Source organism: Vulpes lagopus, chromosome 20 (assembly GCF_018345385.1).
Source record: "Vulpes lagopus strain Blue_001 chromosome 20, ASM1834538v1, whole genome shotgun sequence".
NCBI classification, from domain to species: domain Eukaryota; kingdom Metazoa; phylum Chordata; class Mammalia; order Carnivora; family Canidae; genus Vulpes; species Vulpes lagopus.
In genome coordinates, this window is record NC_054843.1 from 8892584 (window position 1) to 8908352 (window position 15769).

Here is a 15769-nt window from a genome sequence, read left to right on the forward strand (position 1 = left end):
TTTAACATAGTATAACCTTTGAAGGGGAAATGTGATCTGTTCAGAGCATCGCAGTGGTATTTAAGGAGGCTCTATGTCTGAAAGCCCCATCTCAGAGAAAGCAGGTATTTGGTTTCAAATGATCAAAACAGCCTTGTACTCTTCTTGGAGTTATTTTGACATCTAAATAATAGTTCTGGCATTTCTTTCAGAGTGTAAATCAATAACATTGACTTAGTGCATTCTTTCCTCTTATTTTCTTTCCTTACTCTTTTATAACCTTAGATCAAGTATTAATAATTATTTTAAGCCTTTGCTTAGGTTTGGTACTTTGCCACTTAGTGATGTAGGAGGTACTCCCCCCTCCTCCCCCTTTACCAGTTGCCTAGTTTTTCCTGAATATTCTTTTTCTGAGACAAAGACAACTTCCTCTAATGCAGATAAGTAGATTCAGTGGTCACCTTCGACACATTTCTTTTTCCTCTTTTCCAGTACACACAATGTTGGAGCACATACATCTCTCTCCTATTGTTTTTTTTTAAGATTTATTTATTTATTTGTGTGTGTGTGTGTGTGTGTGTGTGTGTGTGTGTGTGAGAGAGAGAGAGAGAGAGAGAGAGAGAGAGCATGAGCAGGGGGAGGGACAGAAGGAGAGGGAGAGAGAGAATCCCAAACAGACTCCCTGCTAAGTGGAAGCCTGACATGGGGCTTGATCTCATGACCTGAGTACATGACCTGAGCCAAAACCAAGAGTTCAATACTTAACTCACTGAGCCACCCAGGCACCCCTCTCCTACTCTTTTCACATCCTGTTATTATTAATTGCCTTGGTTTCTCCCCAGTGTTTCTGAATGCTTGTCTGTCAGTGGCCTACCTCAGAATCACTGAAGCTTGTTGGAGCTGCCATTCTTGGGCTTCACCCCACACCAAAACCCCCTGAATCTCTGTGATGAGAACTTAGAAGCTGTAATTAAAAAAATTCTTTTTAAAAAAATTTTAGTAGACTCCACACCCAGTGTGGGGCTTGAACTCATGACCTTGAGATCAAGAGATGCTTGCTTCAGAGGCTGAGCCAGCCAGGCACCCCTAGAAGTGTGCTTCTAACAAGCACCCAGAGATGCTTTCAGCATCAGTACCCAAGGAGCATGACCTCACACCTCGTTGGTTTTCCAATTCTCTTCTCTCCTTTCCAGTTAGACTCTCAGTAGGTATTGAATTCTTATATACTAAATTCTAATTATGGCTCTTATAGTTTCAAAATGCACCAGCTCCAATCCTAATGATCTGGCTTTAAAACTGCTGAACATGGGAGACAGTATGGTGTGGGAGGGGACTGAATGGGGGTGAGGGAGCAGAGAGACATGGAAGGGGTGGGAGAGGTTTTGAGGTCCTTCAAACCTGGGTTTGATTTCCAGTTCTGATGTGGAACTAGATGAATGACCTTGGTTGATTTGATTTTGTGAAACCCAGATTTCTTAGCTCTTACTGGGGGATGATAATTTGTCAGGCAGGGCTGTTGAGGAGGATAAAATGAAGCCACAGATGTAGCACTGGGAGGCATGACTGTATGATAGCTTTTGTTGATCATTACTTTATTCCTTTTATCTTCTGCATTCTTATCCTTCAGTCTTTGGTTGTCTTAGCTCCTTATCATTGTCCTTATTATCCCCTTGGATATGATGGTTACCTTCCTAAATTCTCTTCTGCACCTTCTTTTTCAGATACTCCTCTCTAAAATGATTTCCACTTATTCACACATTTTATTCTTTTTAATTTTTTTTTTTTTAGGTAGGCTCCATACTGGGGCTTGAACTTATGACCCTGAGATCAAGACCTGAGCTGAAATCAAGAGTCAGATACATTTAACCAACTGAGCTACTCAGGTACCCCCAAACCTTTTTATTCTTGATTGTTTTGAGGTAAGAGTTTACAAATTTCTCGGGCTGAGCAAGTGTGGTAGATCCCTGTTCAGGACCCCTCCTTCCAGGATCATCACTTCTCTTCACCTTTAGGGTCCTGCCATTCCTCCCCCATCATGAATGGTTAAGGAGGCTGGCTGGAAAGGTGCTTGACTTGGGTGTGCCACTCATGGCACCATAGCCTTCCTACTGTAGTGATTGGTCCCAGGAGTTGTCATGTCACACAAGCAGGGTCATTCAGTGTGATTTTCTGTAGTTTTCTGCATTGGATTTACAGGGAAGGCTTGCTTTGCTTTTGGAGCCCCTGAAGGAAGGGTCTTCAGGCTCCCCACAGGGAGCCTGCTTCTCCCTCTGCCTATGTCTCTGCCTTTCTCTATCTCTCATGAGTAAATAAATAAAATCTTTAAAAAAAAGGAAGACCCTTCCTCTCACAGTTATCTCACTGGCAAAACAAAGGATTTGGTTTACATAAACCTCCCAACTCTGAATTATGGATAACTCTGACACAGGACTTAAGTGGAAATTGTAGTGTCACATGGCATTAGACTTTGAGCTGTATGCCCAAGGCCCATAGTGTGGAAGAGAAGGGGTCTAGGGTCTATAGGGGTTGACTCAGAGGATAGGAGAAAGTCAAGTGGATGAACCTCTGAATCTCCATCCTCTGTCCATAAGAAGATCAGCTCTGATCTCATCAATTTTATATATTGAAGAACTATATACAATTTTATTCATTTAAATTACTCTACTGCTGAAGAAATGCTGGAACCCTCCATCCCTTCCCATTTATTCAAACAAGTAACACCATTCTTACCTTGGTCTAGCTTGGTATAACCAAACTTACCTTTCAGTACTCTCCAAATGAACTCTTCACATCAATCAGGCAGATAATCTCATAGTCTTTTCAATATTTCATGCCCATCCTGTTTACTGGGTTCTGTTAGCAATGATCTAGCCTTAGAAAATGTGAAGTTGACAGGTGCAAGAATATTTTAGTTTCTGAAGTTACTAAAATTAGTCTCACTTAGCAAGATAGTATATAGTTGGGCTAATGACTCAAGTGAGGCCACACTGCTGGCTGGAGGGCCATAGGAGTAAAGTAATTGACAGCTTTTGATGTAACACCTTTAGGGACAGGGGCATCAAGTTATGACCTTCACTTCTAATGACATGATCAGGAGAAAAGCATAAGCCTGTCCTGAGCCGTGGCCATAGGGCTGCTGTGTGATACACCTGGCTGATTCATAAGATTTGGTCAGATGAAATAATTTCTTGGAATAGTCACCTGGAGAAGGGGAGCAGCAAGATCAATAGGAGTCACAGACATTCTAAATTCTAAATTCTAAATTCTAATTCTAGAATGTTACCCCATTAGCTGTGAACTTCTCACTGTTCACTCTTCTTAGGATTCCCTCCTGGGACACATGGAATAGAGGCTTATCATCTACTCTCTGGGTCTTTGGAGCCAGGACAGTGGGTACAGGACAGGCTTTATTCCTCACATTCATGTACAACAACACCCTGCAAGTGTGTGGATTTATCAGAAATTAATGGAGGGATTGGGATTTAATTAAGATAAATTACAACATAAAAGGGGAAGGATGATAAAAAAATTTTCTTTCTTTTTTTTTTTGTTAAAAAACTTTCTATGTAAAATATAGCCTTTTTTTTTTTTTTAAGTTGAAAGGCAAAGTCACCATGAAGTTCAACATGCCCCAGTTCCCAGTATAGCTTTCTCTTGCCTAAGGTTTCTTTTCTCATCTCATTCTGTTTTTGACATCAAGATTATATTAGCATAAAAAGTTAGTTGTACTGTTTTCTCTTTTCCTGATTTATGAGATATTAGAATCCTTCTTCCCTGAATGTTTGATAAAACTTACCTGCAAAAACATTTCTACATGAGAAGTTATTATTATTTTTGCTTTTGCATATACTTAAAATTTTTCATAATAAAAAATGGAGAGATAGTATAATAAACTCATGTACTTACTCAGCTGAGAAAAATTTTAGAGATTAAATTTTGTAAATAGTGTAGGACCACTTAGGTTTTCTATATCTTCTATAGTCATTTTTGAGAATTAATATTTTTCTAGGTAATTACCTATTTCAATTACCTATTTCAGATTATTGGCAAGAGTTGTTCATAATTTTCTCTTTAATTTGTGCACCCATATTTCTATTTGTTTTTCATTGTCAATCCTTTTTATTTGTGCCTTCTCTCTTTTCTTCATTCAGACTTACAGAGGTTTACCAATATTTGTTTCAGACTCTGAAATAAATTGAGTCTGCTTTTGTCTTGCTATTCCTTTGCTTCAGTGTCTAGACTGAACTGCATCCCAGGGCTGGAACTGAGGATGGGAGAGGAGAGATTTTCAAGATCAAGCTAAAGAAGGTCATTTTCAGGAAGATAGTATATATTAAAACCCATGCCACTGAGAGAAAGACAACAACTATAATAATTCTAATACTAATATAGGTATAATTGTTGTGTGCTGAGGACTAAGTTAGATATTTCACACACATTGACTTATTTAATCTTCATATCAATCTTCATATCAGATTTCTGTTATTAATCTCATTTTCAGATGAGGAAACAGGCTTTGTGTGATTAAATAATTTTCTCAAAATCATATAGCTTATTGATGGTATTTGACTTTAAATATGTTTTTTTCTGTTACCCCATTAGCTATGAACAGAGGGAAAACTGGGTAGGTTTCTGGAGATCTTGAAAGCATGGGACATGAGACATAAAGGGCCAAAGGAATAAATACAGGTTGAGCTTGTCATCTACTTCCTTGGCCATTCTGGCCGATATGATGAGTTCTATTTTAAATGACTTGATCTTTATTTTATTCTGGGAACTCCAGGGACAAAAAAATTATCTGATAAAAAGATACAAATGGAAATAAATGCCTTTTTTCAATACAAGGGAAAGGTAGTCCTTCAGAAATGAATTTTTGGTATGAAAAATTTAGGCAAATACTATCAAAAATTAAAGTACAGTGTTAATGTTTGCCAAAAACCTGAGCTGACCTATAAGCTTTCTTTCTTTTTTTTTAAATTTTTTACAGCAAAAATAGAAAGATGACAATTTGACTTTTATTATTGTTTTGCTTCAGTACCTTTCAAAGAATACCAGTATTTAGTATCTCTGAGAAAACATGTAGGGAGAAAATTGGTAACAAAATCAACTTAATAGACTATCTCTAAAATGAAGACTATTATAGAAACATTACATAAACTGTAAAAAATGACTATACTTCCTTTCCAAAGAAAGTATATATATTCAGAAATTTAAGCATAAACAATCTCAGCTTTTAAAGTTTACTATATGTTGGCAAATTGAATTTAAATTAAAAAAAGGAAAAAATATATAGGAAAAAAAGTATATTGGAAACAAGTCATCTGCTAACACTTTAATCTCCTTATAAAATATTTGCTTTTATTTTTTGAGCAATATAACAAGGAAGAGGCATATCATGTAAACTCTGTCCATAATGTCTGGAAACACGGATGGGTGAATGTACTTGTTGTCAAAGACATTTTTGATCTATTAAAAATAAAAATAATAGCTATTTTTCCAGATTTTATAGGACATCCTGTGTTATAATATTTTTGGGTAGTGAAATGTATCTATTAGATGCCCCTTTAGTTTCTTAAACTCACATTTCTTTTCCTTATGTCCTTGGTATCACTGCCCAGAGCTCCCTCACTCTCTGAGACTTCCTCCTTCTGAGAACTGTTTCCTACTCTCCAGTACCTCAGTAGCTGGTACTGCTGTGTTTATTCTAGGTGGTTCCACCGTCCCTCCATGATTTTTTTTTTTCCTCCATGATTGTTTCAACCACTGAGAGAAAAGCTGGGCCAATTAGTTCTGGTCATGTGGAATTGGGTCTCTAAAATTCTGATTACCAAGGCACATGTGAAATCCAAGAGCCATGAGGTGGTCACATATGTTCTTTAGAGCTGAGGGGTGACCCTCTTCTACGCTGTGAGAAGCGTAGAGAAGCAGAGAATGAAGGTCTAAAGAGAGTGAACAATTATGTAGTTGGATAAAGGGAAGCAGAAATGTGAGGCAGAAAGAATTGGTAGAAGTCCTCCATGAAGCCTCAGTATCCTCAGGCTCCATGAAGTATTCTGGACTCCATCTGACATATTTCCTTTTCTCATTAAGGTAGCACAGATTGATTTCTCTTATTGTAATGCAAAGAGCCTTTACTAAAACAATGTCTATTGCTCCAGAACAAAGTTGGTACGGTCTTGGAACAAAAGCTTCTGCTAAGAAAATTCCTGAAAACAAACAAACCCTTAATCTATGATGAGCATTTATGGAAAGAAGGTAGCCAGTTAATATATATGTTCTAAAAGTGGGAAGTGGGATGTTTTTCTGTTCCATTTTAGAAAGATCAAAACTTGTTCCACTAGAAATCAGAAGAATAGATCACCAAAATGAGCATGGGGCCACCGACCAAGCTTTTGTTGAAAGAGTTGCTCTCAGTTTATTTATGAAAGTCACAAAAATAATTACCCATGGTGCATATACAATTACTACCTTTTATGGAACAACGTTGGTATATGCAGTCCTAGAATCTCATATCGAGTCATCTACGTGTTCATTGTGTCTGAGTACATCTTCAGGAAGCATTAAGATAGGTACATGGTTGATACTTAGGTTTCTGATTCTTTTTTTTTTTAGATAAGAACTCTTTTATTTCTTTTTAAACTCCCTTTCCTCTTCCTTTGTTAGTGTTTAGTCCTGTTTTGTCTAATAGAACATTCTGCTAAGATGGAAGTATTCTGTATCTGTGCTGTTCAATATGGTGGCCACTAACCACATGTGGCAACTGAGCCCTTGAAATGTGTGGTTAGTGTGACTGAAGAGCTGAATTTTAAATTTTATTTCATTTTAATTAGTTGAAAATTAAATTTAAATAGCTACATGTCACTAGTGATACTGAATTGGATAGTGTAGTGTTTAGTCTGTGAATCCATGCTAAAGTTTTTGTTTCTGGTTCTAAGATATCATTTGTGATTTTATAGTGATTTGAATCACCCTTCTGATTTCCCTAACTTTCACTCCCACTTCAAAATGATCAGTGGCTGAAAAAGGCAGACTCCATCACCTACAATCAAATTTGATTCTGTTCTTTGGATGGGTTCCTCTGCCCCAGTTCTGGTGTATTCTAGATGAGAGTTCTGTGGTTGAGTGTGAGTGAATTGTGGCTTTCTACTGTATTGTTGGCATTCGTGAAACACACTGGATACCAAGGGCAGTCAAATGTAAGCTGGAAGGAAAGGTATTTGTTTATCTTTCAGATTGTTTGAAGACCAAACCACAGTCATGTTGGGAGAAAGTAGCTTGGTGAGATAGAACCAGCAAACTCCAGGGAGACTTCATCTCAGCTCACCACAAAACCTTGATGCTGATATGCCTTTTTTTTCTTTATGAACCTTAGTGACAGATTTTACTAGTCTCAGTTGCTGTGAAGAGGTTGTTTGAACTGAGGAGTAGTATATTTACTACATTTAATTATTTCCACAGTTGCTCTAGTGTTTTAAATAAACTGAGAGCGACCCTTTCTACGTGAGATGAGTCAACAACTTTGTGTTCCTTATAGATTATCTCTTGGTTCTTGGTAGGATGGGTTCTAGTCTTCCTTTATCAAGCTCAAGTACACTGGATCCAGAGTGGGGCTCTTTTGAGATATAACTGAATGCACTAGTTCAAATGACAAAAACTGCAGACTGGTTGCAGAAAAGGGTCCATCTAACAGAGACAAATGAGAACATCTTTTTTGCTGTTTCTGACCAGGTTTCTTTTTTTTTTTTCTTTTTTATATACATTTATTTTTTATTGGTGTTCAATTTGCCAACATATAGAATAACACCCAGTGCTCATCCCATCGAGTGCCCCCCTCAGTGCCCATCACCCAGTCACCCTTACCCCCCACCCACCTCCCCTTCCACCACCCCTGGTTCATTTTCCAGAGTTAGGAGTCTCTCATGTTCTGTCTCCCTTTCTAATATTTCCCACTCATTTTTTATCCTTTCCCCTTTATTCCCTTTCACTATTTTTTATATTCCCCAAATGAATGAGACCATATAATGTTTGTCCTTCTCTGATTGACTTATTTCACTCAGCATAATACCCTCCAGTTCCATCCATGTTGAGGCAAATGGTGGGTATTTGTCGTTTCTAATGGCTGAGGAATATTCCACTGTATACATAGACCACAGCTTCTCTATCCAGTCATCTTTCGATGGACACCGAGGCTCCTTCCACAGTTTGGCTATTGTGGACATTGCTGCTCTAAACATCGGGGTGCAGGTGTCCCAGCATTTCACTGCATCTGTATCTTTGAGGTAAATCCCCAGCAATGCAATTGCTGGGTCGTAGGTCAGATCTATTTTTAACTCTTTGAGGAACCTCCACACAGTTTTCCAGAGTGGCTACACCAGTTCACATTCCCACCAACAGTGCAAGAGGGTTCCCCTTTCTCCACATCCTCTCCAACATTTGTGGTTTCCTGCCTTGTTAATTTTCCCCATTCTCACTGGGGTGAGGTGGGATCTCATTGTGGTTTTGATTTGTATTTCCCTGATGGCAAGTGATGCAGAGCATTTTCTCATGTGCTTGTTGGCCATGTCCATGTCTTCCTCTGTGAGATTTCTGTTCATGTCTTGTCTGGCCAGGTTTCTTCATCATCAACTTGATTGGTACTTGAGTTCCTCAATGCCCTGATAAGAAGCAGCTTTGATCTCAGAAGCTGGGTCATTTTGTTTTGTGTCCAAATCTTGTCCAAATCTGTGGCTGTACCTATTCATAGGCTTTGTAAAATCAGTCAATACACAATCAGTCAATACATGTATGTTGTCAGTAGAAAAACTTTTTTTCCTCAGTCTTCCTGAAAAGGTGTGGGAAAGCATTCTTTCTCCCACTTTGGCCATCTGATTCTTGAACTGCCTGAGTTGGAAGTGGTTACCTACTGGCACAGTGAGTGGTGAATTCACCTGGCGGGATGGCTAGAGCTCAGAAACAGGAAAGCAGGTAGGTTGACCTTTGCAGCAACTTTCTGTTATTGTTCCAGCAGGTATCCCATTGTCAAGAGAATCCAGAAAGACTGGACTGCCCTTCCTGGTTAATGAGCATCTGTGCAATTCTCATTACTTTTGTCCTTTTAAATTTGTCCTTACTTTTGGCCACAGCTTAGAGGAATGCTGGGTAAGCTCCGTGAACCAGGCCAGTGCACCCAGAGTCCTCTGCCTGTGAATTTCACCTCAGCCCAACCTCTTATGACGAGCCAGGAGCAAACAGCTACTGGGCTTGATTCCAGGTTTCCCTGAAGCTCCCTCGGCTAAGCAGCCTTTTTATCCTTACTGATTTAAGGTGAAGATGGGTACTAAAGGGGCACCCACTCTCTCTCTTCACTTCCCATTGACTTTAAATTTTCCTTCACTTACTCATTTTATAGTTACTGGTCAGGCACCAACAATATACCTGCAGTCTTTACTGGGGATACAGCCATGAATGAGACTTGCACAGCCTGTTTCCACCTAATCCACAGAACAGTTTCCAAACGCATTTCCTTCCCTAAAAGCTCTTTCCATAGGCTTTCTGTACCATCTATGCCCCAGAGACAGCAGGAAGATCTTAGGATATTTCAAATGTGTTTTTCTACTTTAGTCCTCCTTTTGGATGCAAAGTGAATAATAATGTGGTAAAAATAGGACCAAAGAGGCTGGAGTTAGTACGTAAAAACCTTTATTATTTATTTATTTTTTTTAGAGTTGGGGAGGGGGAAGGAGCAGAAAGAAATTCCTAAGCAGGCTCTATGCTCAGCCTTCGATCCCACAACCTTGAGATCATGAGCTGAGCTAAAGGCAAGAGTCAGATGCTTAACTGACTGAGCCACTTAGGTGCCCCCACCTTCTTTTATTCCACAAAAACCTTTATACCTTTATAGTGCAGGATGATTTACAGGAATTTTTGTTTTTCCTGCTTCCATTGTCCAAGGTGAGAGTAGGGCTTTGTGTCCTTGAGACCTGGAGCTGCCCTTGCTCACATGGTAGAGGCAGCAGAGGTGGGAGGCATTTTGCTTTCAAAAGTATATGGTCCATTAAGAGAGGGTGGGAGACAGAAATGGAAATGCTGGGGCTCTCTGAATGATGTCCTGAGGCTGAGAAGTAGCTGCAGTTCTTGTGTGTATGCTGGAGGTCATTCCATGAAGTCCCTAGAGAAAAGGGGTTTTGATGGCTCTAGGGTATGTGAGGTCTGGGGTTGTGAGGGCTGGGGTGTGTGATGGTTGGGATGTATAATGGCTGGGGTGTGAGGGCTGGAGTGTGAGCATTAGGGTGTATGAGTTGTGGGGTGTGTGAGGGCTGGGGTGTGTGAAGGCTGGGATGTGTGGGGGTTGGGGTGTATGAGGGTTTGGGTGTGGGGCTGGGGTATGTGAAGGCTGGGGTGTGGGAGGGCTAGTGTGGGAGGGCTGGGAGTGTGTGAGGGTTGGGGTGTGAGGGCTGCGGTGTGTGAGAGTGGGGTTTTGTGATCACTTAGGCCTTATGGTGGGGGTCCAGGATTGTGTGTGGGGTGTACTGAACAGGAAGGGGAGCAGTGAGAAGCACTTAGGTGATGGAAGCTTGGTGGGATCTCCCTGGGACCCGGCTGGTGGATTGGGTCTTGCTTCAGTCCCTTCTCTTCAGCCTCATGATTTATTTCAGGTGCTAACACTTGGGGAGCACACACTCTGTTCTGCTCAGCGTCCACCCAGGATGAGATAGATGCTCCTGGATCCTCTAACGGGAGGAAAAATGCAGCCACGCGGGTGCAGCACTGGGGAAGCCTCAACCCGCTTCAGCACAACTGAACGGAGCAGAGTGCCCACCTCTGGAATGGCCTGTAGAGACACCGCATGGCTGCAGGTGGCTCCACCAAAAGAAGCAAAGGGTTTCTTCCCCAAAGAATCCCAAATGCAACAGTAGGTTGAGTTTCACCACAAACTCATTTCCCCCAGGGGTCACGGCACTAGGCTTTTACCTTTATATATTCACAGGGTGCTGGTGAGGGTTGGATTGGCCCAGCAGCAAGGCCAAGCACTTCTCTTCTCAGCGACGGGAAAGGATGCTCTTGGAGGGCAGAGCGCTGGTCAGCACCATTCACTCCCCTCCTCACTGCTCTGCCTCCAAGGCCACCTGTGGAAATCAGGTGAGCGTGTGTCTGTTTTCAAAACGCAGGGACTCTGTGAAGCCTTTGGGAGAGCCTCTGGCACCACCAAAGGGGGTGGCTTTGCTTGGCCTGCCTTGTCACAGAGTCAGAAGCAGTCAGGAGTTTGAGTCGTGGACCTGACCTCTTGCTGCCACAGTGGGCCTGGCCTCTCAGATCCAGTGTCTCCATCTGCCGCTGGGGTCATATTGCACAGTGACTTCAAGGTGAGCTGCTCGCCTTTGATATTTGGCTTAAGCTGCTGTCCCGTTTGAGGCACCGACAGATTCAATTAACAGCTGGAGCCCTTTGTTTACAGCTCTCTCATCTCACGTTTCTGAGTGGATTTCTTTTTAGAGATAATGTTCTACGAATCACCTTTGAAATGAGAATTTATTAGCTTAGGGACTGTTCTCTTTGAATTGTCAGAATAAGAATAAAAGTTAACTCCCTGAAGTGCAGTTTCCTAGGCCCACCACAAAGATGGACAGGAATCCTCACATCCCTGGGACTGTGCTTTCTTTTTATTTTTTTACTTTTTATTTAAAAAAAATTTCATTTGAGTGTTGACACACAATGTTGCATTAGTTTCAAGTGTACAATATAGCAATTTGATAAGTCAATATAGACACTACAAGTGTAATTACTGACTGTCACCATGCAACATTGTTAGGATACCATTGCTTATATTCCCTATGCCGTGTCTTTTATCCCTGTGACTTATCATCCTATAACTGGGAGCCTGTACCTCTGACTCCCCTTCACCCACTTCTCCCATCCTCCCATCCCCTTCCCTCTGGCAGCCATCAGTTTGTTTTCAGTATTTGGAGGTCTGATTCTGCCTTTTGCTTGTTTATTCATTTTTTTTTAGATTCTACATATGAGTAAAATAATATGCTACTTGTCTTTCTCAGTCTGATTTATTTCATTTAGCATAATACCCTGTAGGACCATCCATGTTGTCACAAATGACAAGATCCCATCCTTTTTTATGGCTGTGCAATATTCCATCAAGTGTGTGTGTATGTGTATACACACCACATCTTCCTTATTTGTATGTTTATTGTTGGATACCTAGTTGCTTCCATATTTTGGCTATTATAAATAATGCTGCAATAAATACAGGGGTGCATATATCATTTTGAATTTGTGTTTTTGCTTTCTTTGGGTAGATACCTAGTAGTAGATTGTTGGATCATATGATATTTCCATTTTTAATATTTTGAGGAACCTCCATACTGTTTCCCACAATGGTTGTACTAATTTACATTCCCACCAATAGTGTACCAGGTTTCCTTTTTCTCCATATCCTGATCAATACTTGTTATTTCTTGTCTTTGGTTTTAGCCATTCTGAAATGTGTGAAGTGGTATCTCATTGTGGCTTTGATTTGCATTTCCCCAATGACTAGTGATTTTGAACATCTCTTTATGTATCTCTTGGCCATCTATGTCTTTCTTTGAAAAATGTCTATTCAGTTTCTCTGCCTATTTTATAATCAGATTGTTTGGTATTGAATTTTATAAGCTCCTTATATATTTTGGAAATTAACTCCTTATTGTACATATAATTTGTAAATATCTTCTCCTATTCAGTAAGTTGCCTTTTTGTTATGTTGGTGGTTTCCTTTGCTATACATCAAAATTAATACTCAGAAATCGGTAGCTTTTCTATGCACTAATAATGAAGTAGCAGAAAGAGAAATTTTAAAAACAATCCCACTTATGATTGCATCAAAAAGAATAAAATACCTAGGAATAAACTTAACCAAGGAGGTAGAAGACCTGTACTCAGAAGACTATGAAACACTGATGAAAGAAACTGAAGATGACACAAACAAATGGAAAAATATTCCTTGCTCACAGATTGGGAGAATCAATATTGTTAAAATGTCCATACTATCCAATGCAATCTACAGATTCAATACAATCCCTATCAAAATGCCAACAGCAATTTTCCAGAACTTAGAACGATTAACACTAAAATTTATACGTGCCACAAAAAAATCCCAAATAACCAAAATGATCTTGAGAATGAAGAACAAACCTGGAGGTGTCACAATTCCAGATTTCAGGATATACTACAAAGATGTAGTAACCAAAACAGTACCATTACTGCACAAAAATAGACACATAGATCAATGGAATCAATCAAAGAGCCCAGAAATAAACCCATGTTGATAGGTCAACTAATCTTTGGCAAAGGAGGGAAGAATATACGATGAGGGAAAGATAGTCTCTTCAAAAAACAATGCAAGAAAAACTAGACAGCAATATGCAAAAGAATGAAAATGGACCACTTTCTTGCACTATACACAAAAATAAAATTCAGAAGGGATTAAAGACGTGAAACCACAAAAATCCTAGAAGAGTGCACAAGGCAATATTTTCTCTGACATTGGCTGTGGCAACATTCTTCTAGATATGTCTCCTTAAGGCAAGGGAAGCAAAAGCAAAAATAAACTGTGGGGATTATGCTTTATTCCTTTTCCTCAAAGAACAATATAGCGGTTCTCACCTGCTTCTTCCATGTCTCTGTTGAGCATGTACTCCTGTCTCTGCCACTTCCAGTTGACTATCTTTCTTTCTTTTTTTTTTTTCTATGAGTCTTAGTTTTGTCATCTGTGAAGTAGGTATAATCGTTCAGCGTTGATGACACTTTGAGTTTCCATATGCAAAAGTACCTTATTGACTCATAAATGCTATACAAAGGGCCATTACTTTTCTGCTAAAAAGTGTGTGGGAGAATGGGCCATTTGGCTCTCTCTGGACTCACTGCCTGGCAGTGGGAAAATAAGTCTTGATCATGCTGCTATATTAAAACATTTTAAATGAAGACCATTTCTCTTTTCTTGGCTCTCTCCCTCCCTGCCACTTTTGTCCAGGAGGTAATGAAGATTAGTTTTCATTTCTTTTTCTCTTTCCTGGTAGCCCAGCTTCACTGTTTAGAGAGGCTCTCAGAGTTGTTTCCCTTTGAATTTCTGCTTTTTACCATCATGTTTACAAAAGAGTCCACTGCAGGTAATGCTGGGAGCCAGTGAAAGTATCAGGAAGCCAGACAGCTCTTGTGTTCTGACTTACAGAGACAGATGTCAATGTTAAAGTGGGGATTTCCCCTGGAGGAGGTCATCAACTAGAAGGACAAAGAACCATAGGAGTGGGCTGAGTGTGGGTATGGTATGGGCTTCTGGTAAACTCACTTTCTGAGAACACTCTGGAATCCTGATTCTACTGTGCTCCTACTGACTGAATCTCTCTTTATGTCCAGCAGGGCTGGACTGTATTCCCAGGCCTACAGGGAAGTTAATATCTGTTCAGTGGTTTGTTTAAAAGTTTGAATCTGATTGTGCAATTCAAGCCAGTAGTGTCAAACCTCAGCCAGTGGTGGCTTTTGGGGGGGAGAGGTGGAAGTTATCCAAATATTGTGACATGGGCAGCCTTTCTGTCGATTTTAATGTACTTTGTGCAGTTTTCTGAGGCTCTTGGCAGCCCGGTGCTGGCCCGATTCTTTGTGTAATATGAGGCTGCCACAGATGTGGTTACACAGTACTTTGGAGTGTGGTTCATCGACTGTGAACCTGGAGACGCATGTTCTGGATTTTATTGCCAACCAACCATCTTGAGGGAATGATTGGCTCATCAACGTAACATCTCTCCCTGACCCTTGGTATTCCAGCTAGTTCTTGCTGAAAATTACTGCCATGTGACAACTCATGGTGGTGTCCCTGTGAAGAAGACAGAGGGATACATTGTATGAAGATTGCCTTCGTACTTGGCATTTTGGCTGGCTGTCTCAGGAGGATCACTTTGTACAAAGTGATCTGCTCTATCAAGGGTGGAAGGGAAAAAAGGATGAGCTTCTGACCTATGATACAGGAAGTCAGATTGTTAGAAGTAGAGCTGGTAAAAGACAGAGAAGACACTGGGGAAATCCAGCAAGCCAAGAGCATCATGTGGTGTGTGGACATGAGGGAAAATGGAAGTCTCACTGTTTAGGTGAAATAGAAGACTTTGAATAATCATAGATTCATAGGAAGTTGCAAAAAAAAAAAATACAGGGAAATCCCATATATACCTGTCACCTCCGTACCATCTTGATAACTATAGCATGGTGACAAAACTAGGACCTGAAGCCTAGTGTTTTTGAAACAGGTGATACATTGAAATAATGAAATCATGGCACTATTGCAAAGATAGTGTTGACATTTTTTTGAGCTATGTGCCAGTCAATACACAGGGCAGCTGGAATGCAAACAAATCAGTCTTGGGTCCTTCCCTGAGGGAGTTACAGAATAACCAGGAAGAATGACGTTAAATTAGAAATTATGCAGATGATTCATTAATGACAACTGTGATAAGTGCTATGAAAAGAAAATAGAGCCAAATGAAAAAAAAAAGTTGATTTCATGAGAGAAATCTTAACAATTTCCATGATGTTTAGAAATCTTATACAAAGATTTGCCTATGATTCTGGAGTAGCTACAGCTTTAAAGTTTGCTCCTATATATATTTATAATTGTGTCCTTTTCTGGGCTTATTTTTGTTAAATTTCTTGCTTTTCCCCCCTCTGGTCTGTGGAAGCCAAGTATGTCCTGGGATGAATGGACACTGACAGCTGTGCCCACAAATGGCAGTTTATGAGGGTGTTTTTAATGGAAGTCAGCAATTTGGCTGCA